Below are 17960 nucleotides of genomic sequence, written 5' to 3' on the forward strand. Positions count from 1 at the left end.
GCACTATGCACGGATTAAGATTCTTGATAGCTTCAACTAGTCAAACAATCACGCACGGCAATGATTAGAATAACTTGAAGCAAACGGTGTCCCAAATAAGATATAGAGATATGTATTTGAGGAAAAACCGTACCAAGAATTTCATATTCAAACAAAAGCCCACAAGATGAGTAATAAAATATTTTTATTAGGAATGGAGCTTGTTTGAGCAAACATGCCACCTAGGAACAAGATAATTAAGAGCATCAACTCTAAGTGGCATAACCTCATATGTTCACATTTTCTAGGCTTGTGATATGTACAAAACATATTACTCCCCCATAATGTGATAAAACATTTCTTCTAAATAAGAGGCAACTAAAATTCAACTAGAGATGATTAATGGATATTTAGAATTTGAATTTCTCATGAGTATGACACAACACATAGTGACTAGATAATCTTGCAATATCAATACTAAGTGGTGGTACTCATATACCCACATTTTATAGAAGGAGAGATGCACAAAGCATATCACTCCCCCAAAATGGGATGTTCCATTAATCACTCAAAGAGAGCCAAATAAGATATCATCAAGATGCATTAGGCTCAAGGCAATACACAAGTATATGGTGAGTCAAACAAACATACTTGAATACACAAATAAGCAAGTAAGACACAACACATACATACACATATTTGGTACAAAACCAAACATGCAAAGGGGCAAGTAACTTACAATAAACATGAAGAGTTGAGGTATAAGTTACCGCGAGGAGGAACATTGGATTATGAGATATAGATGATAATCCATACGACTTGGCTTGGTCAAAATATAATATATGAAGATCCCTTAATTCTTCATGAAGTAGTCAAATCTCCAATGCCCTCCACATGTACCTATTGATCAAGTTTGAGATTGTTGGTCCCCAACCAAGTTGGGTCCTAGGAGGTTAGTCACAATAGGCTTGGCAACCCAAATGGTTCTTTTCTTGAAACCACTTTGAGTTCCAACAAACTTGGCAAACACATTGCCATCCTTATCCTTCCCTAGAGAATAATCATCATCAACAATTATAGGGTTAGATAAGGTACCACCTAAGCAAGAAGAAGCAAAGTGCCCCTTCTCACGGCATAAGTAGCAAGTGTTCCCCTTTCTCTTCTTTATTGATTTCTTCTCTTGGGGAACAATATCTTGATTCTTCTTGAGAAGTGGCCTATCTTCAACTTGAGGTCGAGCATGAGCTTGACCTTTACCTTGTGGCCGATTCCCTTGTTGTTTCTCACTCAAGTGCTTCTTCTTCTTCTTCAATGGGCATGATCTAACATGATGCCCTTCAACCTTGCACTTGAAACAAACCAACTTGGCCGAATCCTTGACTTTGTCTTGGCCCTTCTTCTTGTTGCTCTTGCTCTTGGACTTGTTCTTGTTATTGGAGTTGAATCCAAGTCCACTCTTGTCATTGGGGAATTGTTGCACACTTAGCATCTTGTCAAGTGCGGATTTCCCTTCATGACGCTTTTCCAAGTCTTTCTTCAAAGGAAGGACTTGGGCCTCGAGCTCTTTTATTTCCTCTACATGGTTAGTAGAAATACAAGTACTAGAGGAAGTAGAAGCTTCATTGTTAGAGCAACAAGGCAAAGTAAGTAATCCAACACAAGGTGTATCACTAGTTTGACTAGATGGATTACAAGGACTAGCACATGGCAATATAATATTTTGGGTAGAGGTTGTGCTAATGTCCACATGAGGCTCACAAGATGTTACCTTAGTGATACTAGCCTCATGAGCTAACTTTAGCTCATCGTAGGAAGTTAGAAGGTCCTCAAAAGAGTGTGAGAGCGTTTTATTGCTTTCTTCCAATTCCCTACAATTGCTAGTTAGCAACTCAAGTTGAGCCCTTAGCTCAACATTCTCCTTTAAGGTAGATGCTTCACAAGAATTAGAGTTAGTAGCACAAGCATCATCAATAGATTTTTCATTTTCAAGCTCATAGGATTCAATTTTTTGTGTGAGCATAAAATTAGTATGCTTCTCATCTTTTAGCTCTTGCTTGAGGAGATTGAATCTCATTTCCCCATTTTCAACATGGGACTCCAACTCCACTATGGTTTCCCTATATTTACTCAAGGTATCCATAGAGTGTTCGAGATTAGCACGAGCTTCTTTATTACCATGAAGAGAAGCATATATCATAGCCATATTATGCACCAAGGTATTATATTCTTCATCATTATCATCATCATCACTCTCATCATTAGAGGAAGTGTTAGGAGTCAAAGTAGGGGATACCTTTGATCCATTTGCCATAAGGCACATGTGCATACCGGAGAATGAAGATGAAGATATTCTTGAATCCTCATTTGAAATCATGTCTTGATCCATAGAGTGTTCGGTTTCCTCTACAATGTTAGTCAACAAGCAACTAGAGGAAATAGAAACATTTTGATTATGGGAGCAAGACAAGGCAAGCATATCCTCATGAGATCTATGTAAGCAATTTACACATGATATGCAAGGACTATCAACACAAGCATGTAGATTATTTTCAATGCAAGATGTGTTTAAGTCCAAAGAGGAAACATTGCAATGAGATAGAGATGAAGAGTCATCACTATTGAGCACAATATCAACATTGCAATTTCCCTCACCACTCACCATATCATTACCTTGTGTCTTGCAACACGTTGGTGAAGTGGAAGAAGATGATATATCATCACGACCGGAGGTGGAAGCAACTTGGAGCTCTTCATGATGTGAAGGAGAAGAGAACTCCTCGGAGTCACCACCGACCAATTGAGAAGTGGATCCACCAAACATTTCCTTAAGCTTGATCCACATCTCATGAGACGACTTTCGCTTTATATATATCAAGAACCTACGAAAATCGGGTCTCAAGGAGAATAAAAGCTCATTAGATACTAGAGCTTCAAGATGTAAGTTTTTCTCATCCTCTAAAGATAGATTTTGAGGATCCATCGGAGGAGAAAAACCTACATCTAGAAATTGCTCAATGTTTGGACACAAGGTCCGAAGATTGCAAAGCAAGCAATTTCGCCACAAAAGATAATTTGTGCCAACAAAGATAATTGTGTCATTGTGCACTAGATTAGCCGACATCTTTACTCTCAAGGCGGTGAAGCCTTAAACAAGGAGAGACCTTGCTCTGATACCAATTGAAAGATCGAGATGTCGCCTAGAGGGGGGGGGGTGAATAGGCAATTACAAACTCTCGCGGATTTGTCTTGTAACAATGCGGAATAAAACTATCGTTTAGTTTACAAGCACAAACCCTAAATATGCTAAGCTCAACTAATTGTAACAATAGCAACTAGAGCTAAGCAAGATAGGCACAAGATATATGTAGCACAAGTGATAGCAAGATATATGTACTTCAAGCACGATGGCTATCACAAGGAAAGAGAGCTCGGGTATAGAAATAACCGAGGCACGCGGAGACGAGGATGTATTCCCGTGTTCCCTTGCTTTGCAACAAGGTACGTCACGTTTGGAGGAGTGGAGGTCCCACGAAGGATTCCCCGCGCCACGAAGGCTCACCCTATTCTCCGAACCACACCCACGAAGGATAATGGCCCTTTCCTTATGGTTAGCTTTTCCTCCGCTCCGGAGATGGCAAGCTCCACAACCACTTCACAAGCTCCACGAAGGAGAAGCCCGGGCCTCTTCACAATCTTCTTGAAGAGATCACCGGAGCACCAATCACCAAGCCAACTAGGAGGTCACCCTCCAAGAGTAACAAGCTCACGGTCTCTCACTCGAACAAATCGTGGTGGAGAGCTCAACACTATGCAATGATGCAAAGCAAGAACACCGGAGGTGTTCAATTCCTTCACACTCAAATCCCACCAAAGCAACGAATGCTAGGATGAGATTGGAGAGGAAGAACAAGGGGGAAAGTCAACCAAAGACTCCAAGATCTAGATCCCAAGAGATTCCCTCACTTAGAGAAGAAACGGTTTGGTGGAAGTGTAGATCTAGATCTCCTCTCTCAAATCCTCAAATATGAGCAAGATTGATTGGAGGAATCAAGGGAGAGAGAGAGTTCTTCAAATAGCAACAATGGAGGTGAGAGAGAGTGAAGAACTTCTTTTGGCTCAAGGTGGAAGAAGCCTATTTATAGCAAAGGGAGAAATAGAGCTGTTGGGGAAAAAGACAGGAGAAAACAGCATAAAAAACGCTCTAAAAGGCAGCCCAGCCGGTTGCCAGGCCGGTTGACCGGCCTGGGCACTGAGTGGCCCGGTCGGCGGCCCGGACCGACCGGCCCAAAGAACCGGGACAGGAAGCGGGCTGCGGCGGCGGCGGACAGCGAGAGGCCGCGCAGGGCGAGCGGCCCGGAGGGGGCAACGGCCCGGCCAGGGGCAGCTGCGCGCGGCGGGCTAGCGGCCGTGGCGCGCGGGCAGGCTGGCGGCCCATCACCGCGCGGGCGGCGCGGAGGCTGCGTGGGCCGGCGGGCGGGTGCGGCCCAGGTGAGGGGCCCGGGCGGACCGGGGAGCACGCCGGGCGGGCCGGTCGGCCACCGGGCCTCTGACCGGTCACGGCCCAATGGCCACTGGATCAGGCCGGATGGCACCGGTGCCAAGTCCGGACCCGGACCGGGTGGGCCGGTTGCCGGTCCGGTCAGACCGGCCGGTCGGCTGGCCCCTCCTTTTTCTTTTTTCCTTTTATTCTTTTTCCTTTTTCCCTTTTCTTTAATAACTATTGCTCCCGAACTCCGAATCGCATGAAACCAATTTTGTTTGGAAGATAACAACGAATGCTATCTTATAGAAAGTGAAAACCCAAGAATCTGTAGGAGGGGATTTTATCATGAATATAAAAGGTAGAACCTTATATCATGAATAACCGGTAAAATCACCCAACCTCGAAAACGCAATAGAAGATGCATGTGAACTCCGTTTTCGATGAACTTGGGCTTGTTGTAAAGCTAGCAACAAGCTCAAGAACCTCACACGAGAAATACCAAGAAGCAATAAGAATATGCAACGCATGCAAGGATTGAGCTCCCTAAGACGATGTGATCAAGTTAACCAACCGAAAGCCCCTCTTGATAGTGCGGCTATCTATCCTATAATCCGGTCTCCCATCAACCACCTCGAGACCGGTAAAAGGAAAACCTATCAAGGTCATACCTTTGCCTTGCACATCCCATCACTTGATCATTGTCGCTTCGTGTATACTCACAAATGCTCCCCCATACACAATGATGGGAAAGCTTCATTGATGCACATCTTCACATGTCCACTATCACCAAATGGACGGCAAGCTTCAAGCATGTGATCCACTCAAGATGCTCATCTTGAACTTGCCCAACACAACCTTGTATCTTCTCATACTCACTTGAGATAGAGCATGGCTAATATTGAGTTCCACATAAGAACTCCATCTTCATTTCTTCTTCTTGATCATATCACATATATATATCTTCATACCGATGATCTTGATGCCAATACACAAGGTATATCTTTATCTTCATGGCATCCATACTTGAATCCAACACATGGAGAGCAAGTAGTACCTATGGAATATTCCTTCATATAAACTCAATGAAAACATTAGTCCATAGGGGTTGTCATTAATTACCAAAACCACACATAGGGGCAATATACCCTTACATTGATGATTCCTTATTTTCTTCAAAAGAATAACTTTTGAAGAACATACTTCTTAAGTAATAAGAAGTATAGAAATTAGGGTTGAGGTGGTTTGGGTTGTACTATTGGTTCTATTAAGTAAGGAATAGTTGGCTCCTAAGTAGGATGGTGGATAAGTATCCAACACTAGTATGGTTTAGTGGAACAGGGTTCTGTAATACAAAATAGTAGGTATGGTTGCTATTAGGGTTCATCACAATGGTGTGATGCTAAATAGGGATAAGTAATGATGATTGCTTTGGTAATAGGATCTAGGGTTTTCACTTGATTAACCCTACTTGATTATTTAGGTCTGATGAACACATGGGATATCCATGTATTAGTGTTAGGTCTTCTACATTTTATGTGGTAAGGCAAGTATTTAGTTGCTACTATGTATCCCTGGATACAAAGTAAGTATTATGATCATAAGTTCCAACCTAGGGTTTAGGTTGGAGGCAAATTAAGGTTCTCATGTAATAATAAAGCTAGGGTTCCAAATGAACCTAGGGTTTAGGATTACACATGAAATGATGAATTCCTGTTTTTCTACCACATGGAACTAGGGTTTTCTGATTACCTTATAATTCTTGGATTAATAACTTTATTATCAAGTTGAAGTTATTAATGAGTTTGGAATAAAAATAATACTGGATTTGACATTTTATTATTTTTATTGAATTTAATAATTAAGGTAATTATTAATTAGGGTTTAAATCTCTCTAATAAAGATTTAACAAAGAATAAATAAAGAAAATTAGCCTTAATGTTTTCTTTATTTTCTTACTGGTTTTTATTTATTTTATAAAGTTTTCTTAATTATTGAATTTTAATTCAATTTAGAATTAATAAATAAGGCTTAATTAACAAGTATTAAATAATTGAATTTTAATTAAAAATATAAATTTCATTTTATATTTTTATTAGATAGATTATTCTTTTATAAGAATTTTGATATCTCATTTGTATTTTTATGAGCTTTTATGAATTTTCCACATTTATTTGAAGTTGCAGGTATTATTGAATTTTGAAATGTAACAAACGAAAATGCTAACTCTACCCGGGCTGTCTACACCCAGGGACACTGACGAGTGGGCCAAGGATCCACGTTGGCTGCCACGCAGGCGTGGACCAAGTCAAAATAGAAATCACGTCCAGGGCTCACAGTGGCCGGCGTTAATCGGCAATCGCCGATGATGCAGGGCGTGCGCGGATGGGAGGCTAGACTAGATAGATTCACGGTGATTAGGGGAGCATTATGGTGGTGGCGCCGCCGGTTTTGAGTCACCGGAGCTCGCTCGCCGGTCGGGCCGAGCGGCGGTGCTCCCAGATACATGGCGCGATGGCAATGCAGAGCACGAAGGAGAGGGCTACGATGCTCTAGATGATCGGTAGCTCACCAGGAATGCGTAGAGCGTGTTGGCGAGGCTTGGGGAGGCCTCAGTCGACGGTGAACGTCGACGACTGGTGGTCACCGGCGCGGACTTGATGTCGCAATTCGACGTCCTCGTGACTTCCCGGCATGCGCGCGTCGACGAGGTGGTTGCTGGAGACGAGGCGGAGCTCCAGGGCTTCCCGGCGGTGCTCGGGATGGCTCCAATCGTCGGCGACGGGAATCGGCCGGGCGGCTAGGTTTTCAATTTTGGGGAAAAAAGAAGAACAGGGCCCGCGGGAGGCTTCGGACGAGTACTTATAGGGTCCAGGGTGGTCGTTTATGGTCGCGCGGTCCAAGATGACGGCCGGGACGTGGAGCTCGCCGTCGCCGTGGCGCTCTCCCGCGCGTGCAGAGACGAAGACGAAGGTGGAGACCTCGTCCTCGCTCTTATCCAACGAAGAGGTACCTGGGCCACTTTGGGCTGTGCTGGGCTGGGGCGGTTGGGCCGTGGTGCTAGGCTCCTCTGCAGGCTGCTGCTGGGCTGTGGTAGCCCAATAGGTAGGTCTCTCTTTTTCTTATTTTCTTTACTGTTTTCTGTTTTTCTGTTTTGTATTTGCTATATTTGAATTCATATTTGAATTCTGTTATTTTTGCAGGTTTCTTATTTTAATTCAATTTAGAATTTAGTGCAATGATTATTACCCTACTATTCTATTTGAACAAGTATTTTATATTGGATTATAAATTGCCTACTTTTGGATTTATTCAAAATATCAAATAGGCATGAATTTATATTCTCATTTTTAATTTCATGTTTTTCTTGTGAATCAATCTGTTTTGAATTGTTGGAGTTGAGTATTTCTACTCTAAGGATTTTAGGAGTTATCATTAGGGTTGGATCTATTAATTGAGAATTTGTTCACTTGCATATGATTTTATGTGAGCCTATTTGTTAGGGTCTTATAATTATTATTATAATCCTATTTCAATGTTATCACTATTCTTATCTTCGAAAATATCTAAGGTAGATATTGTTTCCAGAATGGTTTGGTCTTGTTTTACAAGGTTAAGTGGTTGATTACCACACATGGGTTTAAGTAAAGGGTTTAGCATCAGGTGCTTCTTATGTTCAATAATTGAAGCATAAGGTTTAATTAGAGTGCAACACTAGGGTTCTATTTATATTTACCTATTGACACATGAGTTGAAACTCAACTGTTGCCTAGGTTTTTATTGTGATCAACTAAGTGATATACAAACTAGGGTTGAGGTATAGTTCTAAGTTGTGGATATGGGATGACACCATAGTGCATTGGCTAGGGTTTAATCTCCCCTAACTATGTTAATATGGTTACTTACTTCATATCTTATGTGCTTCTCTAATCACTAAGGATTTGAGAATTGGTTTTATCTTCTACCAAACACTTCTATTAATATCCTTAATTTATCATTAAAGTAACTACATTAGTTATAGTTCTTTTTATAGTTAACTTTGGTCATATGGATATATGGTTTCTCACCATATAAAGCATAAAGTTTCACTCTAAGGTTTTTCTTAGGTTGTTTAATTTCTGAAGTATGGATATGGTAGGATTCTACTTATGATCACCAAGTGGTTCACAAGTAAAGGTTGGGATATAAGTCTAGGGTTGCTTACTAGTTACCTCCCTATGATTTCATGTGGTGAATGATATCTACTTATCCTATTAGGGTTTAACTTATCCTCACATACCTCAAGAACATGATCATGGATTAGGCATGATCAACTTGTTCTTAATATCTCTACCTCAAGTTCATAAGGGTTATGATCATCACTCAATTTATAATGATCAAGGGTTGGCTTCCTAAGGTATCTCTTATAAATTTGGTTTCTCACTTCCATGATCAAGCATTGTCTTGATCAATTAAGGTATAGTACTTCTATTTTACTTTCTTGGATGGGACTACTTTGGTTGCCTCAATAATCTATATCCCAGGAGAATGCCTGAGATATTATGTTAGGGTTCTACTTAATCAATGATGATATTATCATCTGGGTATATGGGTAGTTCTCTCCCTCAAACTCAAGTGTTGCCTCAACTAACTTGAGTGTAACACCATAATTGATCTCTCTTATATAAGAATGGATTATTCTAGGTTATGGTGTACTCCTAATACTCTAGTTCAATGGTTGTCCTTTATTCTTAAATAGATAAAGCTATGTTTTGTATGATTGGTCTCTCTCATTTTGGAAAGGTCTTTAATACTAACTTAAGGTTGGGCTCCATAGGGATTGATGTGATCATCAATATCTATGTTTAACATAAATGGCTTCTCTCTCTAAGAAATGATCTGGAATAATATCCTAGGGTTTCTCTTAAAGATGGTGATTTGAATACTTGGATGTATATCCAAGGTTTAGCTCTAGGTTTGTTATTGCTTCTCTAATAATTAATATAGAACTCTCACCTCTCTTGGTTTGATGTATAATAACATGTAATAGAGAAGAATATATACTTCTAGAGTTGATCTCCTTGTCTTGTTCCCAAGATTGAAATAGAATGGAGATCATAGGGTTTATGTTAAGGGCATGGATTAGTTTAAGACATGGAGAAGATAGTCAAGAATGGTTTCTCCATTTTATTGTTACTTGGTTTGTACTTAAGCAGATGTTCTTATTTTATGGCAATGATTACCATATTATGATCTATTATAAGATCAAGTCGTTGATCATTGAGTAAAGTGTTGTTGTGTTGATTGTTAGTTCCATTTGATCTAACCCCTTAGATCATATCATCTCTACCCAAAACAAGGTTTTAGTAAAGTCACATTGAGATTTATAGCGCTTGACTTGATGAGCTACTTCAATTCCACCAAGGTCAAGTGAAACTTCAGTTACTGTGACTGTTTTACTTTAAAGCGCGAAAATTCCCCAGATTTTCTATGCATGAATGCAATGCACACATCTGTTTCCTCTAATTTTGTAACCCCATTACCTGGGATATTACAGGCGGCCACCCCCACATGGAAGGGGGGAATCCCACTTGAGGTGGGAGTCCCACCTTGGGTAGGTTTCCCTACTACATGGAAGGTTCTTGTGTTGGGGTCTTATTCGAAGACTTGTAGTCCAACACTTGGGGATCCACCTATATAATGAGGGGCATAGGGGAGGGGGCCGGACACCACAAGCCATAGCTTGGCCGCACCCCCTTAGTGGCCGGCCACCCCTCTCCCAAACCCTAGCCGCCCCCTCTCCTCCACCTCTCCCGCACGCTTAGCGAAGCTTCGCCGGAGTTCTCCATCGCCACCGCCACCACGCCGTCGTGCTGCCGGATTCAAGGAGGAGCTACTACTTCCGCTGCCCGCTGGAACGGGGAGAAGTACGTCGTCTTCATCAACACCGAACGTGTGACCGAATACGGAGGTGCTGCCCGATCGTGGCACCGTGATCAAGATCTTCTACGCGCTTTTGCAAGCGGCAAGTGATCGTCTACCGCAGCAACAAGAGCCTCATCTTGTAGGCTTTGGAAATCTTCAAGGGTGAGTCTCGATCATCTCCTCGTTGCTCCCGTCTTATAGATTGCATCTTGGCTTGGATTACGTTCTCGCGGTAGGAATTTTTTTGTTTTCTATGCAACGAATCCCTACATGGTCGCCGAGCTTGTGAACTCGGCGTAGACGACGATGGTTGAGACGTAGCGGGAGAGATGACATGTGGGCCAATATAGTCATTGGGAGTAGGAATTTCGAATTTTGTTTTGTCTCCTAAAATAGGTTTAAGGCTTGATTTAAATCGGGATTCACAAATTTAGACGTAGTAAAAGCGATATGAATGTAGACTTTAGGTTTCACTAGGTTTTTCTTTGCCTAAAAATATGACAGTATAGCTATCAAATTGGTTGTCCGTACATCTTACAAAGATAGAGCAAGTAGTGACATTATGATGATACAAAAAAACTGGTGCTGACAAAATCCCAGGAAAGCAACATATTCCGGATGGCCGTGAAAATACACCTACTGTGCGAAACATAAATATACACTATCATTATTAAGTATTCATTTACATGAATTCAGGCATAAAAGGAATACTACAACTACATGAAAGAATCAATATATTTCTTAATTCACATATGAGGTAATATAAGGAAATCGTTCTATAAAGGCCATAAATTTCGATAGTCACGCCCACATAAATTTTCAGAGGGTAAAAAATCTCTTGTCTATTGGTTTGGCATCAAAGAAGTCTACCATCTCCCACATGTTAGCCCAATGAACACATGTGCATGTAAATTTCAAACCGATAGTGTAGACCACGAAGGACCGAGAAAGGAAGAGAAAGTAGGTACGATTAGGTATTTAAATAGCATAGGGAAAAAGCAGAGGAAAGACAAACGGTTCACCTTCTCCTGGGGGAAAATCAGGCGATATCTTCCTGAGAGTTCTTGTCATCCACAATTGTCTGGGCACAGTGTCTTCTCACCTCTGTTTGTTGATGGCAAGCTGAACGTCGAGCTATCTAGATCCAAAAGCCAGAGTGGAAGTGGCCAGACTTACATCAACATTCTACAGATCTGAAATTAGCAAACCAAAATAAACCTAACAAACCAAGTTACTACAGTGCTGTAACAGTCATAGAAAAGAAAAGATGTGTAGAAATAGTTAACTATCCAAGGACTAAAAAGCAGCCAAAGCAAATAATAATACCAATCAGCCCACGGGTAAAATTATCGATAAATCATCAATACCAAAGGAATGAGAGGAGAGGGAAGCAGCGAGGGGTTTTTTTACTTAGTGAGGTAAAGTGTTTCTTCATGCATGTCTGCAGACATACTGAGACCATGATGATTAGAACTCATGTGGGAACAGTTCCTTGGGGCTTTTCTGCAAAAACAATCAGGGATCACCTATTATCCGATGGTAAATATAAGGCGGTAGCTGTAGCGTTTGTGTACTGTTTTATGGGTAATAGTGATATTTACCTTTTTCTTTGATAATGTTGGACCACATGGAAATCTCATGTGCTTGTTTACTTCAGCGGCGCTAGTGTCATTTTATTTTTGAAACCGTCGCTTGCCCGTCAAACAGGGCTTCTTCTTTATTTTTGAAATTAAGCATGCAATCATACTAATCTCATTAGTACCATTACATCCTAAACCTGACAGCGATTAGCTCGTCTCTTATGGCGGGGGGGGGGGGGGGGGACCGGTCAATCATCATGACAATGAACTGGATGGGTGCTCACCCGAGTGACGATGGTAGTTTCACTGCATAAAACATTGTAATGGATATCTTACCATGGCATGTTTTGGAAACCAGTGACGTTCAGAACTGCCTGATACAATACTTTTCACTTGATGAACCTTCATGATGCTGTGACCACCTAAATCCACATGTAAGAGAACATCTAAGCCCATATCTAAGAGGACCATTTAAATCCATATCAATATATTTTTCCTACAAAGATCGGGAAGCAACATTAGTGGACAGCTAGCTACCGGCTAATCATGTCGACATTTACTTGCATCATGAACGGAAGAAATGTTGTGAAGTCTGCCAAGCACGGAGAGTAGTCGACGGTGCAATGCTCCGAGCAGGAGTGATCACACATGGAGAGCCGAGCATTGCCGCGCTCAGTGCAAGGGAGTGCCAAAAGTCCAATGCCAAGCAGCAACTATTACCTGACAAAAGAACAATGCCTGTTTAACCCCTCTGGTAACAATCATCCAAGTATTGACCTCTAAAACCTACATACAACTATACAAACAAAGAAAACCAATGCAATAAGAAGTATAAAAGGCAAACATGTGAAGTATGGACAATGCATGGGATGAAGAAAAACCTTGCCCTACATATACATAATGTTCATGAGACGTGCAGATGGGGAATGGTTAAAGTGAAGAACAAACTGAAAAAAATGGAATGTGTTGCAAGCAGAACCACTACTTACTGTCTTGCATCTTCAAAGTAGCACAACAAATTTATAACTCCAGTTCAATGAATCTGATGCAGAATGGAAGACTGCAAATCAGTGCAAAGTGGGGCTCCTGCCCAGGTTACCAGGTACACACCTGCAAGGCGACGACATGACAACAGGAAAATGAAGCTAGGGTGGGATGTTGATAAACAGAACCACTTCATAGGTGAATTGGCACGCCTGGGCCAGCCACAGCTGCATCTCCGCCGCCGGTCTCGGGCGGCCGAGCCAGCCACAGCTGCATCTCCGCCGCCGGTCTCGGGCTCCCTCGATGGCCTGTGTAAGCTCCTTTGCCAAGCCTCCTCAGTTCTGTGCGATGTCCCGCACGATCGCCATGCCTGAGGTGGTGGAGAAGGCAGGGTTCCTCTGCATCACGACTTGCCGCTGGGGCACCCAGCGGCGGGCTGGTGGCCTTCGGAGCCGCCGGCAGCTGTGGGGCAAGGGGCAAAAGCGACTTGGTTGGCGGGGCAGCCGGCGGTGGGCTGGTGGCCTTCGGAGCCGCCGCCAGCCGTGGGGCAAGGGACAAAGGCGATTTGGTTGGGGATTTGGGGTTGGTCGGTGTACGCAGTTGGCCATGAGGTGGAAGACGGGGCAAATCGGCATGTGCAAGGAGGCGTGGAGATATGGAAATAGAGAACGTAGGAAAGGAGATAAGACATACGGGGAGAAATCTAGATGGACACGTAAAAAAGGTACGTGTCAATCAGATAATGCTTGTAAAAGCCTAAAAGCATGCACGATCGGTGAAGACCGGGAACACCGGAAATTGCAGGTAAATGGAAGGAAGGGAAAAGAAGGAAACCGGCCCGTAAATAGCGGATCCACCGGCGAAAAGGAAACTAATCAAGGAATCGCTCGCGCGGCTACAGCAAAAAAGGCGTACGTGGGTGAACTTGATTGGAGAGAAACGTGGAGAAAATAGTGCCCAAACTGCTCTCGTTTCAGCAAAGTGGTGCGGCTTTTATATAGGTTATTATTTGGCTGAACATCTACACATGTTTATGGTTTAAAAAAAAAATTTATTTTTTTCCTCACACTTCGGTCGGGGTGGGACAATGGGAGACGGCTGGAGGGGGGTCGGTCGTACTGCACGTCGCGTCGCGCTCCTGCTGATATTTCTTTCGCGGTGGGCAATGGATCAAGCTGCCAAGCTGGCGCCCATGCCCGTGGCCCATGGGGATCGGAGGGCTCGATCTCCCGGGTCTTCTTTCTTTCTCCCCTTGAGAGTCTCCCGTGAGTGGCCGGGCTGATCCCGAGCCTCCCCGACGGCGCGTCCGGCCGGAGATGGCAGAGGAGAGGCGCCGGAAGCCCTCGTGCATATTAGCTGTAGGTTTTCCCCCAGTTTTTGTGCTTTTCGGCCTTGTGCTGTGTTGGAGTAGAGCTCCAGGTCTCCTGGGCCAGATCTGGTGCGCCCCGGCGGCTCATCCTCTTCCTGTCGAGCTCCATCGGTCGGAGCCGGAGGCGGGGAAGGTGATCCTTTCCGGCATCTCCGTAAATAAGGTCCGTTTTGGCAGGTTTGGCGGCGGTGGTCGGGGATCCGGTGCGCTCGCTTTTGCTCGTCGTGGAGGCGAGGGAAGTGATACCCTTGATGCCTCTGGCTGCTGGTGGTCGATTCTGCCACAGGGGAGCAGTGCTGCTTCTCTTTGGAGGTTCATTACGACGGCGTCTTCTTCGCTGTCGTCGCTTATGGTCGAAAGGCGACCCCTCCAGCCTACTGCGTCGGTGACGGTGATCTCCGGCCGGCGTACGAAGGTCTTCATCAACCTCCAGGCTGTTATGCCACTTCGGAGGCCCTTTGGCTTCGGTGCAGTTCGCTCCCGCCTCCTCGTCCCAAGTGGCTTCGTCCCCGGCGACGTTGAGGTTGACTGCCTCGAGCCCAATGACGGTGGAGTTGGAGCGGGACTTGATCGCTTTTTTGTTGTTTCATCTAAGGTCCTTTGTGCTAAATGTAAGGGTTTGTGCGTATTTCTTATTTTCTGTATGGCCCTACATGTAATTTGTACCTCCACTATTGAATATAGTTGAAGCTGTCGGTCCTTCGGGGCCGTTCCCCTGTTCAAAAAAAAAAAAACATCGCGACGTGCGTGACGACGAAAATATGCGCCTACATACGTACAGTGCCCTACTGGCTACTGGAATACAACAGGCCGGCCGATTTGGTCCACCGGTGTCCCTCTTCTGACTGCAACCGCTGGGTCCTGGGTGCAACTAGCTAATTCCGTTTGCCGAAATGGACACCAGCGCTACATACCCAGCTAGCGAATCTTGGCTAAGAGCATCTCCAATAGACACGCTAAAAGCCCCGCGCGGCAAAAAAAAAAAACCGTGGGTTTGCCGCGCGCGGGCGCTGCCGCGCTGCTCCAGCGGAGGCGGGAAAAAGGCGCCCGCGCAAAAAATTTTGCCGCCCGCGCGCTTTCGCGCTATCCCGCGCGGGAAACTTGCCGCGTGCGCTGCCGCGCGCGCTATAAACACGCCACGCGCGAACGCGTCCAACTGCCACTTCCTTCACGCGTCTGTCTCCCTCCTAGACTCTCTCCCTCCCACGCCGCTCCACCTCCGGCCGCTCCGCCTCCGCGAGATGCCTCCGCGCCGCCGCCCCTCCTCCGGCTACCACGGTGTCCGGGCGCGGCCGAGCGGCCGGTACGACGCGGAAATCCGCTCCGGCGAGGAGCGGATCCGCCTCGGCACGTTCGACACTGAGCACGAAGCGGCGCGGGCGTACGACGCCATCGCCTGGCGGCTCGGCCGCTCCCGGCGGACAAAACTTCCACGACGTCTTCACGCGGGAGCAAGCGGAGATGTTGGCGCCGCCGCCGCCGATGATCACGCGTGAACAGCAGCGCTGACATCGGGAGCTGGAGCAGCGCCTCCTCATCGCCGAGCGCGACGAGGCGCTGCGCCTCGAATGGGCGCGCCGCTTCCCCGAGGACGTCGCCGCCACGGAGGCCTTCCACGCGCAGAAGGAGGAGGAGAAGGCGGCGATGAAAGCGAAGAAAAAGGCGAGCCGCGAGAATGAAAGTGCATGGAGCCCCCATGTGTGGTTTTGGTAATTAATGACAATCCCTATGGACTAATGTTTGCATTGAGTTATATTTGTAGGAGTTGTCCATAGGCAATTCTTGAACCATTTGTTGGCTTCAAGGTTGCAATAAGAAGAAATTGATGAAGGATATCAAGTGTCAAGTATGTCTTGAAGATGAAGATGAAGTGAGCCCTCAAGTTACTTCAAGACATCAATATGATGAAGAATGAAGAATGAAGTGCAAGTTCAAGATGAGCCAACTCGAAGAGTTCATAAGCTTGAAGCTTGCCATGGAGAAATGAAGTGCAAGTTCAAGATGAGCCATCTCGAAGAGATCCTTTGCTTGAGTCTTGCCATCCATATGGTGATCATGGATATGTGAAGATGCGCCGAAGAAGAAGCTCTCCCATGGTGGATTATGGGGGAGCAATCCACATGGTGTTCATGGTTATGTGAAGATGCGCCGAAGAAGAAGCTCTTCCATGGTGGATTATGGGGGAGCAATCCACAAGACTTCGTCAAGCAAGCACAAGCAAGAAAGGCGTTCCATCTTGTTGAGGTCAAGATCGTCGTCATTGAGCTCAAGTGGAATGCGCAAGTATAAGGTTTGCTCTTGATAGGGTTTCTTTCTCACCGGTCTCATAGTGTAGTTGGAGACCGGTTTATAGTTTAGTTGCCGTACTATCAAGAGGGCTCTCGAGTGAGTAACTCGATCGTATCGTTCGGAGAGAGCTCAAACCTTTGCATCCTTGCATCATATTTCTTGGTTGTTATTTGGACCTTATCCATGTGATGTTTTAGAGCTTGTGCTTATTCTCATGACAAGCTCTAGTTCATCGAAAACGGATTTCGCATAGATCACTTGTTGCGTTTTCGAGTTTGATTCATCATCTTTCTTGGTTGTTATTTGGATCTTATCCATGTGATGATTTAGAGCTTGTGCTTATTCTCATGACAAGCTCTAGTTCATCAAGAATGGTTTTTGCACGGGTAACTTGTTGCATTTTCGAGTTTGGAGGTTTTACCGGTATGTCTTTTTTAGATAGGTCAAACCTTTCATCATTTGTTTCTATCCTCCCTTGTTGGACTATGATGGTTTCCTGCATGATCTTGTAGAGCTTGTTCCTAGCTTCAAAACAAGCCCAAGATCATCAAAATCGGAGTCCGGATGCTAAAGTTATGCCCGTTTTAGTTTTGGTGTTTCTGCAGTTTTGCCAGGCCGGATTTTTCAGAAATATCCGGGCCGGATTATCCGGGCCGGATATTTCGGAAATATCCGGGCCCCCCGAAATCGGCTAAGGACCAGAAGAAAAGCAGCTCTGGATAGGGGCCGGATTTTGACCAGGTTTTGTCCCTGAGGCCGGATAATCCGCCCCCCGGATAATCCGGCCCTTACTTAGGCCGGATTATCCGGCCCTGGTTTTTGCCCAACGGCTCGATTTTCTTGGGGGGTATAAATACCCCCCTTCTTCCTCCTTGGGCTGGAGTTTCTCTCACTCTCTCTCTCCTCCATTGTTGAACTAGAGAAGCTTGCTCCATCTCTCAATCCCTCCATGATTCTTGCCCCCATTTGAGGGAAAAGAGAGAGGAGATCTAGATCTACATTTCTACCAATCAAATCCATCTCTTTGTGAGTGGAACTCTCTAGATCTTGATCTTGGTGTTCTTTGTGAATTCCTTTGTTCTTCCTCTCTTATTCCCCCAATAGCTTTTGTAGCTTTGTTGGAATTTGAGAGAGAAGGACTTGAGCATCTTTGTGGTGTTCTTGCCATTGCATTTGGTGCATCGGTTTGAGTTCTCCACGGTGATTCGTGGTGGTGAAAGCAAGAAGGTTGTTACTCTTGGGTTCTTGGAACCCTAGACGGATTCTAGGCCTTTGTGGCGGTTTGTTGGGAGCCTCCAATTAAGTTGTGGATGTGTGCCCCAATCTTTGTGTAAGGCCCGGTTTCCGCCTCGAAGGAAATCCCTTAGTGGAACCG

At 44.7% G+C, this 17960-nt stretch overlaps 1 long non-coding RNA gene across 1 annotated transcript; it reads right to left on the reverse strand.

Annotated features, from left to right (window-relative positions):
- Window positions 1–12176: 12176 nt before the first annotated feature.
- LOC127306693 (uncharacterized) lies at window positions 12177–13543 on the reverse strand. Its single transcript, XR_007854811.2, has 3 exons — window positions 12933–13543; window positions 12504–12663; window positions 12177–12249 (listed from the first exon to the last, which is right to left on the reverse strand). It is a non-coding gene; the product is annotated as an uncharacterized lncRNA (long non-coding RNA).
- Between the last annotated feature and the right edge of the window lie 4417 nt (window positions 13544–17960).

Source organism: Lolium perenne, chromosome 6 (assembly GCF_019359855.2).
Source record: "Lolium perenne isolate Kyuss_39 chromosome 6, Kyuss_2.0, whole genome shotgun sequence".
In the NCBI taxonomy this organism is placed as follows: Eukaryota; Viridiplantae; Streptophyta; class Magnoliopsida; order Poales; family Poaceae; genus Lolium; species Lolium perenne.